The sequence below is a fragment of the Camelus bactrianus genome, chromosome 2, assembly GCF_048773025.1.
Source record: "Camelus bactrianus isolate YW-2024 breed Bactrian camel chromosome 2, ASM4877302v1, whole genome shotgun sequence".
In the NCBI taxonomy this organism is placed as follows: Eukaryota; Metazoa; Chordata; class Mammalia; order Artiodactyla; family Camelidae; genus Camelus; species Camelus bactrianus.
The window spans coordinates 96,551,123-96,572,454 of record NC_133540.1 but is presented as its reverse complement, the minus strand read 5'-3'; the positions used below and the strand labels follow the sequence as shown (position 1 = coordinate 96,572,454).

General features: G+C 37.8%; 1 long non-coding RNA gene across 2 annotated transcripts in view; it reads right to left on the bottom strand.

Moving 5' to 3' along the window:
- Nucleotides 1-367: 367 nt before the first annotated feature.
- Nucleotides 368-21,332, bottom strand: part of LOC123620001 (uncharacterized) — a 35,779-nt gene continuing 14,814 nt past the window's right edge. Inside the window, exons 2-6 of one of the 2 annotated variants that reach the window (XR_006728712.2) lie at nt 15,936-16,128; nt 15,394-15,512; nt 14,039-14,080; nt 2,190-2,368; nt 368-1,097 (exon numbers count right to left, since the gene is read on the bottom strand). This is a non-coding gene — a long non-coding RNA (uncharacterized LOC123620001). The remainder of the gene's footprint in view (nt 1,098-2,189; nt 2,369-14,038; nt 14,081-15,393; nt 15,513-15,935; nt 16,129-21,332) is intronic. The other variant, XR_006728711.2, reaches the window with a different exon arrangement.

Genomic DNA, 21,332 nt, shown 5'->3' with positions numbered 1-21,332 from the left:
GGTACCCACAGTACTTCATTTTATTTTCTTAATTGAACCAACATAAAATGGCAGTTTCCTCAGCAAACATGTCCTACTCCATTTACCAAAATGGCTTTAAAAGGCCCTAGCCACAACAGTAGTCATAATAGGAGGTATTTAAACTGACTTGAAGAGGCCATGGTTTACTTCTTCCTTCCATTTCTAAAGCTCAGTCCTCCATCCCTTTCTTTCCAACTTCCCACATGTTCCCTAACAAATATACTGTGTATTGAGCATCTGCTGTAATACCAGACCCTGTGGATACGCTGGTGAGCAAAATGGCACAGTCCCTGTTACAATGGATGGGGAGGCAAGCATTAACCAAATATCCATACAAAGGACTATATAGTTGCTGAGCAGGATAAATTTTATTAAAGAAAAACATTCATATTATAAAAGATTTAACCCCAACAAGAACTAAACAACACTGAGATCCAGTTAAATGCTATGTATGCTGAAGTATTTAGGAAGAAGTGTCTGATGTCAGCAACTTATTTTGAAATGTGTATTTTAAAAGCTGGATTGAAGGATGGACAAACATGGATAGATGGATAGATCTGTGATAAACCCAGTATAACAAAATGTTAATTGTAGATTCTATGTGGTGGGTAGATGGCTTGTTCACTATACATTATTTCCAACTTTTCTGTGTGTTTGAAAAGTTCACATTAAAAAATGTTAGAAAACCGTAAATAAACAAATAGCGTAATAAATTCTAACTGTGTCGTCCAGTTCCAGCGCTGAGCAGATGAGGAATCCCCAGTGACAGGGGCTGATGATTCCCAGGGCTGCTGCACCTCCTCCTGAACAGATGTCGATTTGATCCGTTCGGCACAACTCACTTCTTGAAATGCATATGCCTAGTTTGGATTTCTTTCAATTTTCATTACATTAGGAATACTGTTTAATAATGATTGTTCAATGTGTTTACTTACTTACTCTGCAGACAAACATTCACTTGGTAAACTTGGAAAGAAACAGACTCCTGGTATCTCAGATTAAACATGTGGGGGAAAAACCAGGTCAGCTACAACATTCTGTCTCACAGGTGTACTTCTGAAGAAGTGTCTTCATCTCTAGGAAGGGAAAGCACTGATTATTGACAAGTGGGTACCCTGTAAAGCTACACAATCACAACAGTGTTTCTTGGTTCCCCCAAACCCCCAGCAAAATACTTATTTTGTCAGTCAAGTCAATACTCAAGGGAAAAATTGGTTGTGAAACATTTTTCACATTTTTTTCACTGTTTTTGGTTGTTTAATAGCTTATCCAAGAGGCCTAAATATTCCCAGACTAAATTATCTAAGCTTATTGAAAACTGTCCTATAATATACAGCATTAATTTATTAATGTGAAAAAATAACTTGTAAGAAAGATATGGTAAATCAATATTGCCATCAATCAAATAATTATTAAGTATTTATTGAATGTTTTCTATCTGTAGTGTTGCTGTGCAAGAAGTATCATTCCTGACTACAAAGATCTTACAGCCCTTATGACTATTCCTTTGTTTTCTTGAAACTATTCATAGTTTAAGTTTGCTTTTTTTTTTCTTATCAAGGCATTTGGATGAGACACAAGCACCTTACCTTAAATATAAGAAACTCACCAGTGTCATGTGGGTTGAAATTAATTAACATTAACAAGATTGGATCACTGAGCATTTCCTAAGAAAGCCTTTAGGGTGAGCTTTGATTTGTCCCTGAAGATTGTACGCAGCAGAGCTTTGTAGCAATGCATAGTTCATGTTACAAAGAGTGTGGTGCCCTAACACAGCTTTTTCCTTATTCCTAGCAGAGGCGTCTGCAGTGCATTGCCTAGGTCGATTCCTCCCTCTCATTTTCACTAAATAAACCTATACTTTTAGCATACTCCAGAAGAAGTAAATAATCAAAGGAGTTGTATCTGTAAAATTGATATATACTATAATTTATTTATTATAAATCTGTAAAAAAAAATAGCATTGTTTGTGTTTCCAAACTTTATGGCTACCTTTTATGTATAAAAGGGAAGTTATAACTGGTATTTAACATTCTGTTGGCCTTTGGCATTTTGTTTTCATCCTATGTGTAGGTAAAAGCCCAGTGAAATCAGCCATTATATTTATTTTTAAGTTGTTGACCAACAAACTGTTCTTACTTTATACTTAAGATACTATAGTATCTTACCTTGTAGATACCTACAGCTGATTCTGTTTCCCTTTTTCCAATGGCTTTTGAAGCCTAAAGCAAAATGTATGTCCCATCTGTACAGAATCTTATTGCATGCATTTTGAGAAGTAACTTCATTTCAAGGTTCATTTTAACTTTGCTCTGTCATTGTCCCATTGTATGCATTTTCTTGCCTACTTAAAAAAAAAAAAAAAAACCTGTTTTTCTCTCCACGGTAAATGCATTAAATATCACTATATAAGATGTGTAAAATACATGTAAGAAAAAAGAAAAGAAAAATGATCTGGTATTTCACCACCCATTTTTAGTTCTAATATTTTGTCATTTCCCCATGCATGTATATAAATTAACCAATTTCCCACTTGTTGCACGTTTAAATTATTTTTAATCCATTGCCATCATAGACAATAGAGTGACATAGTTACACATAGTAAACACTGCTAAACATTTGCTCTCACTCTTGATTATTTCCTTAAGATAAATTCCTAAAAGTGGAATTGCTGGGTTAGGCAGAATGCAGACTCTTTAAGGCTGTGTAGTGTATTGCCAATTTTCCCTAACAAATGATGACACCAACTAAATACACACACAATGTCTAAGTGGCCTTTGTCCAATCCCCTTGCTGGCAAGTGAGGTTGTTTTGTCCTGGTTTTCATTTTAGCTTTTTTGTGTGTGTGCTAATTTTGTAAACCACCTTAAGCCTCAACTAGAGCATGTGGGACATAAATAAATAAAACAAAAAATCTTCTAGTAAAATAAAAAGCCATGTGGTGCACATCTAAAAATTAGCTTAGCCAAGATGTTTCTAAATATTCATATCAAAAATTACCTACGTGCATAAAAATGTATGACTGGGGTTGTATGTCCTTTGCTGAAATTCTATTTGATATCATGTGATTTCCCCCAGTCCTCCCACACACCTGCCAAAAATAAAAGATTCCAGAAAGGAAGTTCTGTACAAACTCAAACTGTTGTTAATCATTTTCATCTTCAGTACACATACACAAGCCAATAACAGTGAGCTGATGGTTTATCAAGTCTCACAGCAAACTAAAAAATAGACTAGGTGTCGGAATTTGTGTCATCCAGGAGCAGAATGGTAGCCAGAGAAGGCATTTTATTGTCCATTTCTTGAAAAGAAAACAGCATAATGATTTATAACATCCATTGTGGTCCAATCACCTTTGCCATGAATCACCTTGTTTTGGGTACCAGTAAGTCCCAGGCATTGCTGAAGAAAATGTCCTTACTGACCAACCATTAGGTGGGCACGTACTTTGAGTTCTTCTGTGGCCTTTAGGGGTGGATTTGTACTATTCCATCCAAGTTCTTGCCCGGTTCCCTTCTTAATTAACTGGCTAAAATTTTAAAGTACGTATATAAATGTCAGCCTAGAACCAGTTAAAATGACCTGCCCAGTACCTAGAATGAAACATGTACCCTGGGCCTTATTAGCATTATGTTCTGATGAATTGTACTGATGTTTCTGAGGATAAATGGTTTGGAGAATGTAGTGGATTAAATAGTTTCTCTACAAAATTCATGTCTACCTGGAACTTCAGAATGTGAATTTATTTGGAATCAGGTCATTACAGATATAAACAATTTCATTAAGATATGGTCATGTCAGATTAGGAGGGCCTGAAATCCAACACCTGGTGTCCTCATAAGAAGGCCCTTTGAACACAAAGAGACACGCAGGGAAAACACCATGTGAAGGTGGAGACAGAGACTGGAGCGACATGTCTACAAGCCAAGGAATGCCAACCAACCATCAGAAGTGAGGGGAAAGGCCTTGAGAATAGATTCTCCCCCAGAGCTTCCAGGAGGAACCAACTGCCAACACCTTGATTTCTAACTTTAGCCTCTAGAATTGTGAGATAATACATTTCTGTTGTTTTAAGCCACCCAGTTTGTGGTACAGAGGTAAGCAGGTTGCTACAAAAAGCATCTATATTAAATAGGCTTTTAATGCAGTCTAGCTGTGGCATCTGTCACCAGGCTGACTGCCAGGATTGACTGAGTGATCTGGCATCTTAGTCCAGAGTTCCCTTCCTCTGAGAGTTCCATGTGTGTTCTTCCCAAAGTGTCAACTCAATCAAAAAGAATGACATTTCCAAACTGACAAAGTCTATTCTTAGTCAGGATATACGGGGAGCTGAACTCCCCGGCTAGATCTTTCCAACAAGCATTGACATCCCCTTGCAAGCAAATGCATGTTAGCCGAATCTGTTTTAAAGAGTGCCTCTCTCCACCTGATATTTTGTTATAATATCAGTCAAATCACAACTCCATATCAGTTTCATTCAGAAAGCATGTAAATTGTAGAAAATTGAACTTATATAAGCCTTGACTTTGATGAAATTCCAGTCATTTCAAAGACAAATCATTATGTTTTCCTTGATACTGCAGCAGAGCAATATGATTTGACTATAATAGTAGGAACAAAAAATAATTAAATTTATTTTACTCTTTTACTGAATTAATATTTATACCGTAAAGCAAGACTATAAATGTTAAAGTGAAACTTCACGTCTATGGAGAGGACTCAGGAAAATCAATCTTAACTATAAGAAACTCCATCAAGTACAAACCTAGTCCACAACTTTATATTATTAAGAGGAAATCTGGGCATTAATAATCTTTATTTTTTTAAGTCAACATTATATTGCAAAACAAAATGGAAACTTTATTTTGGTCTGTATGGAGAAGGAAAACCAGTTACCTAAATAAATTGCTTAGGAAAGAGATTCTGACCCCAGGTCAGCCCCTAAACATTCAATGGACTTGGCTATGTGAAATATAGGCTATATTTGAGAGTTAACTACAGAAATATTTTCCTTAGAGAATCAACTAGGCAATACTTGATTATTTATTTCACTGGAAAAAAATAGTTCCGGCTAATTAAAAGCTACCTAAGCTTTCTATGTCTCATCTATAATTTAAAAATAGATTGCCAATGATAAATATTTATTGAGTTATTTTAATATCCACTTTATGGAGATACTGTATTTGTAATATTTAGAAAACTCACCTAAGAAACATAGACAAAATATTCTGTAAAACACCAAAACAGAATCTTTTAAAGAACATATTGTCAGCAAATAAAATAACTCACAACAGAACAAAAGAACTCTGCAGCCTCTTTGCAAGCTAGTTCTAGAAACACAAGAAGCCCTGAAATGAGTCTAGTAAGGGAAAAGAGAGTCAGAAATTAGGGAGGAGGGTGCAGCTCAGCCATAGAGTGCATGCCTAGCGTACACAGCGTCCTGGGGTTCAATCCCCAGTACCTCCATTAAACAAATAAATAAACCTAATTACCTCCCCTGCCCCTCCCCCCAAAAAGAGAGAATCAGGAATTAGCAGTACTGAGCTTCAGCAAAAGAATGAGTGTGGAGTTTCCGTGTCTTGCCCTTTTTGCTTCCTCTTGCTACCATTAGAGCATGATTCCTAACTTTCTTTTTTGATCTTCTATCCTTTTCAGAACCTGATGAAACTTAACACGTTGTCACCACAAAAATGGTGCATATACTCATAGAAGTAATTACTCACTTAAGATTTAGTAGTAACTCAAAATAAATAGTCATCAAATCTTGGTTCTTCATCCTATTCTCCACATTCATTCCAAGACCCTGACCCCAGCATACTGTGGCCCAGCATTGTTCACTCTTGACAAACTGATCTCTACATCGTCTCCCTACTCCACCCCAGCCCACCCCCCATACACAGACACATATTAACGGAGAGACCTATCTAGCATTTTCTGGGCATTCCTTCCTGAACAGAAAACCTGTAAAGTTAAGTCTTATGAATGTAAGGAAATGCCAGGCAGGGTAAGAGCACCTGTGGCAGGGGGAACAGCATGTGTGAAAGTTTTGAGGCTGAGAAGAGCTTGCGACTGTTAAGGCACTGAAAGGACTGCCAGGTTGCCCGTGTGGCTGGGACAGAGTGAGTGGAGAAGGGAGTGGCATGTGATGACTTCAGAGAAAGAGGCAGGGACATATCATGCAGAGCTTTCTAGGGGTTTTGATTTTATTATAAGTGCAATGAGAAGCCACTGGGAGGTTCTGAACAGATCGCTGGTTCCTGAATGAATGGCAAGGGATGGAAGGGGCACAACAGAAGAATTAGACAGACCCGTTAGGAGGTGATTGAGGTGATTACAGTAATCCGGACTAGAGATAGCAGTGGCTTGGGTTCAGACAATAGCAGTAGAGATGAAAAGAAGTAGATGTAGGCAAGATCTATTTTGGAGGTAGAAAAGAAGGGAGCTGGAGGGTTGGAAGAGAAAAAAACAAAGAAAAGTCCTAGATTTCTGGCTTCAGCAGCTGGTTAGACAGCAGTAATGCCCTTTACTAAGGTGAAGAAGATTGAGAGACGACCAGGTTTTAGAATGTCAATGAAGAGTGTCCCTCTAAAGGTATAAGATCCTTGAGGGAGCATCTGTGTTTAAACTTTGCTTTCCAGTATATACTAGCACCTAGCACACTGCCTGACGCAGCGAGTACTAACTAAACTGGGTTGGATGACAAGCCTGTAACATTCTGATGATTCACTGCTTATGAAAGGGGATTCAGTACATTTAAATGAACTATTAAACAGACACGGGATACAGTTAGAAGATTCACATTTCAAATTTATGTATGAAGTGATAGTGGTGATGTCTTCTACATATATGAGTCTTTTGTAAAGTAAGGGACATTTTTGTTTACAGAATGTCTGATGTAAAGTAAGCCTGATGCTATAAACATACTTCAGGAAGGAAAAAGTCCTAAGAACTTCATTATAGATGAGGGCTTTTTATTTTACTTGAAGCTCTTAAATTCTGTTGTTTTAGAAAATTGACTATTAATGGCACTGCAGCCTTGTACTACTAGCAAACAAGAGGGCAAGTGACATCACCTTCGTGACAGCTGTTGATGCTTGTCAGATCTGACAGGCTAAAGAGGAGCCCTCAAATGACATTGAGACCAAATCAGTATTCAGCTTTTAAACTCTGAGGGCAACATGGTGTTTAGCATAATCACCTTGACATGCTATTTGCATGTCCCAACTCTACTAGAATATGGACTATTCATTGCGTGAAAAGGAGAAATCCTATACAAAAGGATACAAAAGCGTATCTTCACTGGTGTTCCATCAAAAGGTATCTAGTATCTTTAATACTTTTCAATAGGTAATTGGCTTCTAGTGTCCTTACTATTCTAAGGCTTTTCAAAAATTGGCACTAGCTATCACTGAATATCAGATTTGATAAGGAAGATTTCAAACTCGGTTAAATTAATCCAGACCTTGTCTAAGTGAGAGCTAAAACAAAAACAAATAAGTAAAAAAACAAAAAATGCTCCAGGATAGCCAAGCAATACCTTTTTAAAAATATTCTGAAAGGATTAAAAATAATTATTTATTCCTTACAATCTAGTAATTTCACTTCTGGGTATATACCCAGAAGAACTGAAAGCAAGGTCTCAAAAAGATATTTGTACTAAAAAAATTTTTTATTCTGTATAGCACAGAGAAGTATATTCAATATCTTATAATAACCTTTAATGAAAATGAATATATATATGTATATGCATGACTGGGACATTGTGCTGTACACCAGACACTGACACATTGTAACTGACTATACTTCAATAAAAAAATCATAAAAAAGATATTTGTACACTCATGTTCACAGCAGCACTATTTTCAATAGCTGAAATCTAGCAGTAACCCAAGTATCCATCAACGGATGAATGAATAAACAAAATGTGGTATATATGAACAATGGAGTATTACACAGCATTGAAAATGAAGGAAATTCTGACACATACTACAACACAGATGAATTCTGAATACATTAAGGTAGGTGAAATAAGCCAGTCACACACAAAAAAATCAACTATTTTATGATCCATGTATATGAGGTACTTATGGTAGTCAAATTCATGGAGACAGAAAGTAGAATGATCACTGCTAGAGGCTGGGGCAGGCGGAAATGGGGAGTTAGTTTAATAGGAACAATTTCAATTGGGAAGATGAAAAAGTTCTGGAGATGGATGGTGGTGATGGTTGTACAATAAAGTGAATATATTTAACACTACTAAACTGTACATGTTAAAATGATAAATTTTATTTTATGTGTATTTTGCCACAATTAAAAATAATATTAATTAATGAACTTTAACTCGTTAAGTGGTCTGCCATATGAGCAACAGTATAATACTCTGGCAGGATAAGACATTTAAGAGTGGGAGCCTAGTCACAGTATTATCTTTTGAACACCTGGCACCATGGGTCTTAGTTAATGGTAAGATCAGTTTGAAATAATAATGGATGAGTTTGGTCACCAAATAATGTTAATGCCCTACAGAATTATTTTATCTAGAATGAGAAAATAGTAGTTCACTTCTCTTCTCTTTGGACCAGTCCACATCACGTTCTATGCAGCTCTAGGGAAACCCTTTCAGAGAAACACAGACAAACTGAAATGGGTCCAGGAAGAAGTACTCAGGAGAGAAAAAGGTTCTGAGAAACCCTTTATGAGAAGCAACTGAAGGATGACACACTAGCTGTAACAAAAAGAGGTAATGCATTTCTTCATGTCTGGGAAGAAGAGGCTAAATTAAGACCAAATTCTGGAAGCTACACAAAAAGTTTTTGGATCAGTAGAAAGACGAACTTGCCAGTGGTTTGTTTCCACTGCACTTTATCAGTAGAATAAATAATAAGTGCTGTAAAACTTTCTACTTTCTATTGTTAAGTAAAGTGACTTCCAGAAATTACCTCAATAGCCACATAGCACCTGGTGGTGCACATGTTAGGCCCTGAAATACTTATTTAATGAATTAAAGAGTGTGAGAAGGATTAAACAAATGACTGTCAGAACTGAAGATGAAACTGAGCTGTCCTGTGAGGGAAGGCGTTCAAACACAGGCTAGTTAACTAGTTGGCAGAGATGGTATGCAGGAGAGCCAAGTTTCGTTTACTTGGTTGGATCAGATGACTTTTAAAGGCCTTTCGAGCCCTAAACACCTATGGTTTCATGACCTGGGTGTAAGCTCTGGCCGTGCCACTTAAGTAGCACTGTGGCATGAAGTAAAGTCACCGCTCTGCTTTGCTCAAATGGGATTTACATATATACCCTGCTTGCTACGTAAGTTGTTTTCCACCTCCTTGCTACATATGTTGTTTGGAAGATCAAAATAACATTTTAACACAAACAAACAAACAAACAACAAGAACCAAAATAAAAGGCTAATGGCCTTCCTACCTTGACTGGTGAGAAGTCAAGCATGGACTTTTAGAGGAAGTGCTGGGGGAGGTGGGTGGAAGCCCGGACTGGAAGGGACCAGATCCAGAGGAACTGGCTGTAGTACAGGGCTTGACCCTGAAGGGAAAGCAGTATTAACCCCAGACACTGTGGACCAAAGGGCATAACAATTTCAGGCTTGGTGTAGGTCAGTGTCCTGTCTACAGTGGGTAAGTCCCACAAGGGAAACAATACCTCAAGAGTACACCCTCAGATATCACTGGGGGCCTGGGAATAGAAAACAACCACTGGGGCAGGTGTTTCCTGATTGCCCGAGGGCTCAGCCAAGTAGATTGGATTCAGGTTATCCAAAATACTGAAGAAAATGAGGCAGAAGCCAGGGGTAGAGGCCAAAGTGAAGGGAAGGAGAGGAAGCCTAAAAGCGTTAAAATGAATGCCAGGCCCCCAGCCAATAGGTCTGGTGCTGCAACTATACTGCTGCCTTAGTCCAAATAGACTCTTCACCTGTCTGACGTTAAACCCATAAGAAGAAACCATCATGGAATGTAGGTAAATTAGGGAAAGAGGCAGGACTGAACTGGGAAAATGCCCTGCAATTTACAAAGGGCTATCCAGGTATACCTGTTTATACCTTAGTGATAAGAAGCTGCCTCTGGAATCAGGTTGCCTGGGATTGAATCCGATTTCGTTCAATTTGACTTAAAGGCAGACTCCTGCCGTACCTTTCTGTGTCTCCATTTCTTTGGTTGTAAAATGGAGATGATAATCGTGACCACCTCATAGCGTATGCTGTGGTTAAGTGAGATAATGTGGTAAAGCACTTAGAGCAGCACCTGGCATAAAATGTGCCCCCAATAAATAACAGTAACTATAGATTTTTGCCTAGAGCTCAGTGATCTGCATTGATCTACATACCTAGGTCTTTTTTTTGTACTCAACAATCTATTCTTCAGTTATGTCTTTGGTTGTCTTCTTCCAATGGTTCTCAACCAATAGTGATTCTGCCCTGAGGGACATTTGGCATTGTCTGGAGACACTGTTGGTTGTTATTTTGGGGTGAGAGGTACTGGCTTCTAATAAGTAGAGGTTGGAGGCACTGCAAAAAATCCTGAGATCTCAGAGATCCAGGGATGCTGCTAAACATACACGTGCCAGCACCCCACAACAAAGAATTACCTGGCCCCAAGTATCAATAGCGAACAGGTTGAGAATCCTGACCTAGACTCATTTCTAGTAACCAGCAAAATTTCACTGAATGCAACTCTGAAGGAAAAAGATGGTATATTCGCTTTCCTTCACCTTCCAGAGCCCTAATACTCTGAAAAGATGGAATGTATACAAAGCTGCAACCCCAGTGGCCACAAAGCTTCTTATTCTTTCCCTTCTTGTAGTCTCTGGAGCTGGGGGTGTGGTGGGATTCATACATCCCAGAATGCAATGGGCTACTTTTGATTCCTTCCCAAATCCTCCCCTGTTGCTTTCAGGGAGCTGCAATTCTTAGGTGGATATTGACTAATTTAGGGGGTGGAAGTGGGTAGGAGTGGGGAGCCTGCAATCTAGCTGCCTCAGAAGATAGTGCCTGCACATTCCAGGCATGGTAAGAAGGAAGACAAGTGTCTTTATATCTACTTTCAATTAGGAAGGATCATTCCTGTTCTGGCAGCATAATGTAGGTGGCCTGTCAATTATTTTCAATCTTCCATTCTGTTTTGCTGCTTCATGGATGGCGAAAATCCTTTATGGTGGATGATGGGTAGACAGAAATCCTACCATTTTTGCAGGGGGAGTGTCGGCAGTCTTAAGTGAGCAGGTCGTGGGACCCAGGTCAAGGTTCATAATAACTTGCATGTGTATGAGGTAAGAAGTAAATGTACACATGCACTAGTGGCATGAGTCCGCATTATGAACAACAGGCATGCGCCCATAGCATGAGTCCGCATTATGAACAACAGGCATGCGCCCATAGCATGAGTCCGCATTATGAACAACAGGCATGCGCCCATAGCATGAGTCCGCATTATGAACAACAGGCATGCGCCCATAGCATGAGTCCGCATTATGAACAATACATATGCGCGGGCATTATAAAAGGACAAGTGCATACACCTGAGCGGGCGCCACCTGCCTGTACTGCAGTAAAGTGCTGTTTTGCTCCATGTCGGCTCCTCGCGCCTTCTTCTAGTTGGGCAGCTCACCTCCTCAAATCCCTCTCCAGCCTCTCCGGGCTGACAGGAGTCTGAGGTTTTCATTGTTTCTGGACCATCACAGGTGTTTTCACTGACAGCTGGCAAAGGCTGTCAGGGCTGCAAGTCAGGTGTCCTTTAAAATCATTACTTTCTCTTTACTCCTGCTGATTTGTTTTAAAAAGGGTAGATTAAGGCACAAGAATCTCCTTGGGGGTGATCAATAAATCTGTAATGAGGACTTCCCTTTTTTCAGGTACTCACAGTTGTTAGAATTTGATTTTAAATCATTGCAAAGATGCAGGGATGAAGGGAAGCTCTGCACTCTTTGGGTCACCATTCTATCCTCCTATCCCAGAATTTCCTAGAATTCCAGAAGTCAGAGTAAGTGCATAGTCCATGGTTCACGGGTCTTTAGTGATAGTGCCTGGTAGCAGTGTGAATAAATGGTCATACTGTATAAATTTCTAATTTCCAGTTTAAAATATTCAACTAAAAATGCATCTAATCAAGAGATTAAGCTTTCTAAGAACTGAAAGCGGCTGGATTATAAATCTGACGAGCTTTATGTTCCATGTGCACATAAAGAATGTTTTCTAATGACTGATGAGTAAGCTAAATTTTCATTTTCTTCTCCAAATGGCTATAGATTTTCTTTTTCTCAGTGAACACTGATCTTGAATACACACAAATGCTAAAATCCAGCTGTTTCTCTTTGTGAGCAAAAAGCAGTCTTAAATTAGTTTTTATAATACAGACATATCTTTCACTCTTGTCAAGTGCAATACTCAACAAGCAATGTTCCCATTAAAACCAGGTGAATGCTTTTCCTGTTCTTTTTCTCCTTGGTCTTGCCCCATACTTTTTGCATCTGATACCCAGGAAGAAGTATTGCCAAAATATACTTTTTCACAAAACCGTATCAAATTACAGACTTTATTTTGATTACAGAGTTTATGATTAAAATTTCCCCATTGACGTAACTTTAATTATAGATTTCATGAAGGAAAAGACTGTAATTTTACACATTGATAAATGAATTTTTGGTTAGAAAATGGCTTAAGAGCACATACACTTCATGAACCACCACCAATTGGACATGGGCCATAACCCTGAATTTCTGAGTGTTCATTCCTTAGTAGAGTATAACTGATATTATCAGGAAAACTACATTGTTAAAAATCACTTATTTTGGAGGATTTCTTCTTTGATGCTGTACTGTATTATCTAAATTGAATGTGTCTAACTGGAAATTCACAACCTTTCAGCACATACTTAGAAGCCAATTGTATTAGCTTGCTAGGGTTGCCATACAAAGCACTGCAGACTGAGCGGCTTAAACAACGAAAATGTGTTTTCTTACAGTTCTGGAGGTTAGAAGCCTGAGCTCAAAGTGTTGGCAGCACTGGTTTCTTCTGAGGCCTCTCTTCTCAGCTTGTAGGTGGCCATCCTCTTCCCGTATTTTCACATGGTCTCCCTACATATGCATCTCTGTCCTAGTTTCCTATTCTTATAGGGACACCAGTCAGACTGGATTAGGACCCACTCTAATGACCTTATTTTAACTAGCTTGCCTCCTTAAAGATCCTAATATAGTCACATTCTGAGGTACTAGGGGTTAGGGCTTCAACATATGAATTTTGGAGGGACACAATGCAGACCAGAACACTGTCAAAAATCCAAAAAATAGCAAAACTAAAACCACTAGATCAATACACTGAACTTAGTAAGAGTTTATGTGCATATAAGAACAGGTCGAGAACTGAGAGCTTTCAAATTTAAAACTGATATGAAGCTCAAGGATGTGATCTTACAGGATGGCTTATAAAGTGAAAATGAGGAAGTTGTTTAACCTTTACAGTGATTGGTTATTTCAGTGGGGGTTTCCAGACAGTAGGGGGTTGGTTAAAAGTGATTGTCTTATACCATTTTTAGGAAGATAAGTTTCCTTTACGATTATCAGCGGCATTTACAAGAAATAACCTAATTTTTACTTATGTTCATGAAATAAGTTAGATTTAGTTTTGCTTATGTGGCTTAAATGGTTTTGTCTCCCAGGGAGTTTTCAAGCCCAGTCTCCACTTAGTATTTAATTTTAACAACACCAACTCACAGACTTCCCTTGTTTTTCACTTGGCTTAGGTGGAATAAAGTAGTACCAGATAACCATTCCTATACAGAAAAATTCTATATAAATTATATTTAAACTGGAGTCACATTACAGCACAAGCATAAGTTGTTTAGAGACTCCTAAATGTTATTACTAAAGACAGAAGATTTTTAGACCAACAAATCTCACAAGTCTGAGGATATCAAAGGCCTATCAGGAATAATAGAGTCCAAGTATAATGGAAATCAAACACTTGCATGAGTACAAGCTTTGGTTAGATATACTTGAGACTTTGTACCTGAGCCCTCCAGTCTGCACACCAAGTTCATCCTTCTAAGACCTGGAAAAAAAACAAGAGTTAAGGAGAACTCAGAAGAAATTTTGGAAAATATTTTCAAACCAAGATAATTGTATTTTCCTACTTAGTTGCGAGCCATGATCATTCAAAGTCCACAGAGGCTACCATTGCTCTAAAGTATGGATGATCCCACTTACCTTTAGGGACGTTCCCACCACTAATTTGTTTATTATCTGTTAATTCCCACAGATGACTTGCTTACCAGCTGTGATACTTCATTTCCCTAAGCCTCCTTAGCCTCATCTCTAACATAGAGATAACAACAGTACCGACCTCAGAGGGTTGATGTGAGAATAAAATAAGATGATGGTATTAAATGTCTGGCACAAAGTAAACATGTAATAAATATTAGCCAACATCGTTAGCCTCCATGAGGACAGGAACCATAGCTGGACCACTAATGACTATGTACCCAGTTCCTGGGAGACAAGAGGCAAGGTAGTCAATGGATGAAAGAATTAACCTGGATCTGATTTGGGGATCATCCAAACAAAAACAAGAGGAGGTAGGAGGGAGAAGTGATCACTCTCTACATAAATTAAGTTTTTTCAATGTAAGAAATTTGTTAGTGCATTTTTAAAGAATGTCTACAAGATAGTAGACCTGTGACTTTAAGGGACTGCTCCTTTACTTAAAAAAATATTTTTTATTTCACGAGTTCATGAAATACTTCCCTTAAATCCATACTTGTCAGGGCTGTTTCTCAGAATTTATGTCTGTCTGCTTTCTTTTCTTTTTTCTTTCTTTCTTTCTTTCTTTCTTTCTTTCTTTCTTTCTTTCTTTCTTTCTTTCTTTCTTTCTTTCTTTCCTTCCTTCCTTCCTTCCTTTCTTCCTTTCTTTCTCTTTCCTTTCTTTCTTTCCTTTCTTTCTGTTGTTGTTGTTCTTAAAAACAACAATAACTCTGTATAGTATCCCGCTTTAAATAATTTGAAATTTTTAAACTGGCTATTTCTACATCTACGCCCCGCACCATGCATGGAGTGAAACCCTTTAAGAATGCCAGTAGCTCCACGGAAAAAGAAAGAAGCCCTCAGTGTTCTCAACCACCTGTTCAGACTTCGTCTTTGCCTCCGTTCCCCTGCCTCTCCACACCACTCTAGCAAGGTGTGATGTGGCGAGGTAACTGTTTAAATAACAAAATAGGGAGAAGTGGGCACTATACTGGACACAGAATTAAATTAGGGGAGAAGCATTATAACTGACAGAGGAATCAGAGAGGAGCTGAATTCTCCAGTTCCTCGCTACTTCCCGCTTCAAGGGGCCTCAGTCCTAGACGCATGCGCAGCCCTACATACCAGGAGCTGTCCATTCTCCAAAGGCGGGCAACCGGGATGCTGGGGATTGAGGCCAGGCCCACAAATTTCAAGGTCCTTCTGGCCAAACCCACAGAGCTGGGAGAATAGATGTGCGCGGCCTGGAGAGCAAAACATCAAGGTTCAGGGCATACACAGTGACTTCCATAGGTACACGGATATATGACAGTGCATCGGACGCAATGCGGGAAAATAAACAATAAGAATGAATTCAAAGCAGTATACTTAGGAAGAAAAGTTAAACGATAGAAACTGCATATATACATGGTGACAAGCAGCCAGATTCTGGGGTGAAAACTTAAATGAGCATGTAATGTATTAAATATTCAGAATTTTATTACACACCAGGCCCAACAGCAATACAGAGCCAATTAGAAAACAAGGGTCTTGTTAAATAACTGAGCTAAATTATCATCTTAATATTCTCAATGATATCACGCAGATTCTCTCAATGAAAAATTTGGAAGAAATAAACGAATAGTCAGCACAGGGTAGTAGAGAAACCGTGGACTTTGAATACTTACCAGCAAGAGTTCAAATCCCAGCTCTGCAGCTCAGGTAGCTGTGTCCATGTTTCCTTCCTTGTCAAAGGAGAATTATAAGCTCCACGCTACAGTCCATGCTGAGGATGAAATAAGCTAATGTCTTTCGAGGGTCTAGCACAGGTCCTGGCATCGGGCCTCTGAATATTGCTTCCCTTTCCTCTCCGTCCTCTCCCTGCCGTGGAGTACATCAGTGAGACGTTTGGTTTAAACCGAAGCATAAAGGAATGAATTTCTATAAAGGAGCACATTTCCTGATGAACAGGAATGTGTTCCTGATGAACACATTTTCAAATATTAAAGCAGGTAAACCAAGGAATTTGGAACTTAAGGAATCTCTAGTTTCGTTTAGTACAGATGAGTTTTTCAAAGGCAGTAGTGTGGATGGGAGAATGGAGTAAAGTTGTTTTTTTTTTCCTTTGTTATTTATTTTCAGAGTGAAGAATTTTTAGAATGAGGGGTGAATAGAAAAGAGTATCATGACAGGCTTTCAATGTCAAAAAGCTTAATTCATTTTCTGAAACATGGCCTCTCACAATCCACTCTGTAATTTACAGGCAGTAAAACCAAGTGCAAAAAGAATGGACTAGGGAGGCAGACAGACAGGAGTTGGCATCCTCACCATCTGTGACCTTGGACATATTATTTATGTGAGGCTCAGTTTCCCCGTGTATAAGTTGGAGATACTAATACTTGCTGGCAAGGTTGTTGGGAGAATTATATGAGATAACATAGGCAGAGTGCATTGTGCTCAGGAAATAAAGTTTTAATACAATCAACCCTGAACTGAGGGACCTTGAACCACTGGCTGTCACTGAGAAGTTTCACTGAGATGACAGAAAAAGAAAGGTGTGAAAAGTGAAAGGAGCACATGATGATTCACAATTAAATTCACTGAAAAGAAAGCATTCTATATGTATATAGCTGTGTTCATGACATTAGTTATACTCTAATTGAATAAGTAAGATATATATAATATGAAATAACTTGCTATGCTCTTTACAAGAATCATCATTAATATGTTCTCTCTGACCCTCAGACCTTCATGTGACTGTAGATTTTGCTTGAAACACTTTTCTCCTCCTCCCCCTCCCAATGCTTAATTCCTCATCTTTACAGTCTTGACATAAATGTCACTTCATCATGAAAACTTTCTTTGTTTTACCCCAGAATAATTTAAGAGCCCTGCTATGTGCTCCTATCGCATTCTTAACTTCCCCATTTTTAGCACTTCCCACACTTTATTGAAATTGAATGTTCATTCCCTGAGGGACTGTAAAGAAGGTTGCACCCAGTTCTACAAGAATCAAGTCATTAGCCACTGCAGTCACTGACCTACAATACACCCTGAAAGGAATTCAGGGTGAAGATCAGGATGAGACATTTTGTGCTCTGGGAAAACTGACAGAACTGACCCTGACCCTCCAATAGTTAGATATTTTCAGGAGAAAATTTTTATGAGCCCGGATTCTTCCATCTTCCCACACTTAGAAAAACTCTAAAACCATTAACTAAGATGTCTGTTCCTCATGACTAGCAGCCACCTTCTACTGAGATGTGTGCTTGATGGCACGTACCCCCTTGGCCAAAATCACATATATACTGGCCTCCCCCTTTATCTCTTCAGAACAGTTCACAGAGCTCTCTGAGTGACAGTCTCCTGAGTTATAATCCTCAGGTTGTCTCAAATAAAATTTCCATTTTTTTCTTAGACTATTAATTATTTTTTGTTACCATCATGATGTCAAATTTAACTAAGGAATATAATATTCCTGCTCAATCTCTGATAATCGTAGGATTTATCCACATCCTTATTTAAGCAACCATAATCATACCAGAACTATAAGTAAATTTAAATTTATTTCAGGTGATATAAAAATTCTTCACACCCACTGGAAAGGTTTTATTAGTAGAACATGGCAATGTAATTTTCAATAAATATGCTAAATACCATTTTTTTCAAGAGGATTTTATATCAAAGTCTATCACAATTACCAAAAATTAGCCATATAAAAACATATACCATAACTCGATGAGTTTAATTAAATCTCTACTTCTGGTATACCCCATAGTCTCTTGTGAACAAATTCTCTCCACCTTAAACAACCATGTGTTTTAAACATATCTCAAGCTGCCTCACAATAACATGCATATGTGTGACAGTGAATTTTATCTGCCAACTTGACTAGGCTAAGAGATGCCCAGAAAGCTGGTATAGCATTATTTCTGGGTGCGTCTGTAAGGGTGTTTCAAGAAGAGATTAGCACTTGAATAGGTAGTAAATCAGGAGTGAAGAAGATCCCCGTCAGCAATGTGGGTGGGAGTCATCCAATCCACTGAGGAACTAAATAAAATATAAAGGTGGAGGAAGGGATTACATGCTCTCTACTTGTGCTGGGACATCTGTGCTCCAGGTTCTCAGGCATTCAGACTTAGACGGAATTATACCACCAGCCCTTCCTGGTTCTCCAGCTTACAGATGGCAGAGCATGGAACTTCCTGGCCTCCATGTTCACCTGAGCCAATTTCTACAACAAATCTCCTCTTATACATCTATATATATATATATATATATATATATATATATATATATATATACGCCACTGGCTTTGTTTCTCTGGAAAATCCTGATTAATACGCAATCATAAAAATGAGTAAGAGTTACTTTGAAGGAATAAATTTTAGGACTCACACCTGTATAAGAGAATGCAAAACTTTCATGCTTACACTCCACTACGTTTAGGTGAAGTCAATTAATTAAATTGTTGAATCCACACTCAAAATGTTGGCTTATACCATATCATTTCTATACTAAAGTTCACCAGGGTGATAATTGTTTTATTTATTTTAATTCTAGATCTTATGTTTGGCTCTCCATGAACATTAGCTTGATTAAGCCTGGAAATTAACACCCTACCCAAATTTATTATCCAAAAATCAACAAAAGCAGCATCACATTTTACTATATTTGCTATAATTAACAAAGCATGATTACTAACCAATTAATGAATGTAGTAAACTCAGTTACCACAATTCTGACTACCCGAGGAGTCCTTATCTCTCCCAGTTAAATGTCAAGGTATCCCACTAGCTTCTCATGTGCTCTTCTAACATGTCAAAAATTGCAGTGAATCTCAATTACATGCTAACTCTTCCCATCATTAGTTCTTTCTGTCTTCCATTAACAAAGTCCTTGTTGGCAGCTGAGCAGCCTTAATCAAAGTCAGATGGGAAAAATTGTACTCTACACCTCACTAAATAGCAGCCATTATTGTATAAAGCCCAACTCTAACTAATCTCAATCATTTTACTTACCTCATCTTCACAATTTACTCTTCATCTGAAATCATGTGCCAGCTGCCAAGACAGAGCCTCTTGCCATTTGTATTATCTATAACTGGTGCCACCATCAAACCATTTTAAATCCTTAGGGGATGTTCCCCATTGACAAGGTTTCTTCCCAAATGCCTTATCCTTGAAGAATTTATCATGCACAATATTGTCATTTTAACAATATTATTATTAGAACCTTACCAAACATCTCTCCTCAATAGGAATTATTTAGTCAACACTGATCATATTTATAACAACTAATAACAACATTAAGCAACATAGGTTGTATCCTTTACTACCCCCAAAATAATTTCCATACTCTTTTCCCATGTCTTTCTCTTTAGAGTTCAAGACACTTGAGAAAAAAAGTTATTGTCAAATATGACAAGTTCATTCTGAATGTTTTTAGTTATTTCATTTATTTAAAAGCAAAAAGACCCTTTTAAGTTAACTCATGTGGAGGAATAAGGAACCTAGGATTTCATGGAAATCCAAGAACTAAAGCTGGAAATCTGTTTTGGATTCAAGCTCATTCTAGATACCTTAGATGCAGAAATTCAAGAATCGTTCCTCTACTACTCTGCAGTTAGTGTTACTCAGTTCTATTCTATGAATCTAATTCTTTCTATCTTGCTTTAATAACTGCTTCTGCTTATTTTTAATTTCCACTTCCCCAAAATTTTAGCTCATAGATGGTCCATTATGGCCTCCCAAGTCCTGATTCCGTCTCATAAATTTTTGGTGAAAGCTTCCACCAGTAACTGATAATTTTTTGCTTTATTCCTTAGGTCCAATTCATGAGAAAGAGAATTCATTTAGTCAAATTAATCTTTTTGAATCTGGCCTTACAGGGTGAAGATTACTGTCTCGCCTGAGGATTCTTGGGTCAGATAGTTAATCCAGTCCAATAAATGGAGTTGAAGGATGGGGAAGAAGGAAGATACCATCACAGTACCACGTATGGCTCCTAAGGCAGCAGGGTCCAATGGTGGATCAGTTCCTTTGGTGGAGGTTATGGGCAGGGCAAGCACAAAGATGAAGGTGGCTGGTAGTTACAGATAAAACAACAAGATATAACCCTATTCCTTGCTTCATATTAATCCCAATTTTGTCAAATTCTATCATGCTATTGTATTTAGGTAATGCAACTGTGTCAGAGAGAAATGTAACCATTATAAATTCTTTCAAAGATCATTACACCACCTACAAAAAGCCCATAGTCAACATAATACTTAATAGTGAAAGACAATGTTTTCCTCCTAAGATCAGGAATAAGGCAAAGATGTCTGCTCTTGCCATTTCTATTCAACATCATGATGGAGGTTCTAGAAGAGCAATTAGACAATAAAATAAAATAAAAGGCATCTAGAGTGTAAATGAAGAAGCAAAACTATCTCTATATGCAGATATTATAACCTTATATATAGAAAATCCTAAGGAATCTAGTAAAAAAAAATGAACAATTAAAACTACTAAACGCACATGAGAAGATGTTCAATATACTTAATCATCAGAGAAATGCAAATTAAACACACAATGTGGTATCACCTCACACCTGTCAGAATGGCTATCATCAAAAAGAGCACAAATAACAAATGTTGGTGAGGATGTGGAGAAAAGGGAACCCTTGTACAAAGTAATGTATTCAGTATCTTGTGGTACTCCATAATGAAAAAGAATATGAAAATGAATATATTATGTATATGTAAGACTGAAACATTATGCTGTACACCAGAAATTGGCATAACATTGTAACCTGACTATACTTCAATTTAAAAAATGCAAATTTTAAAAAGCCGATTTTTCTAATTGGTTGCTTGTTTTTGATGTTGAGTTATTTGAGCTATTTATATATTTTGAATATTAACTCCTTATCATCTCCCATTTTGTAGGTTGTCTTTTTGTTTGTTGAGGGAATCCTTTGCTATGCAAAAGCTTTTAAGATTAATTAGGTCCTATTTGTTTATTTTTTGCTTTTGTGATTTTTTTTTTTTTTTGCTTTAGGAGACAGATCCAAAAAAATATTGCTATGATTTATGTCAAAGA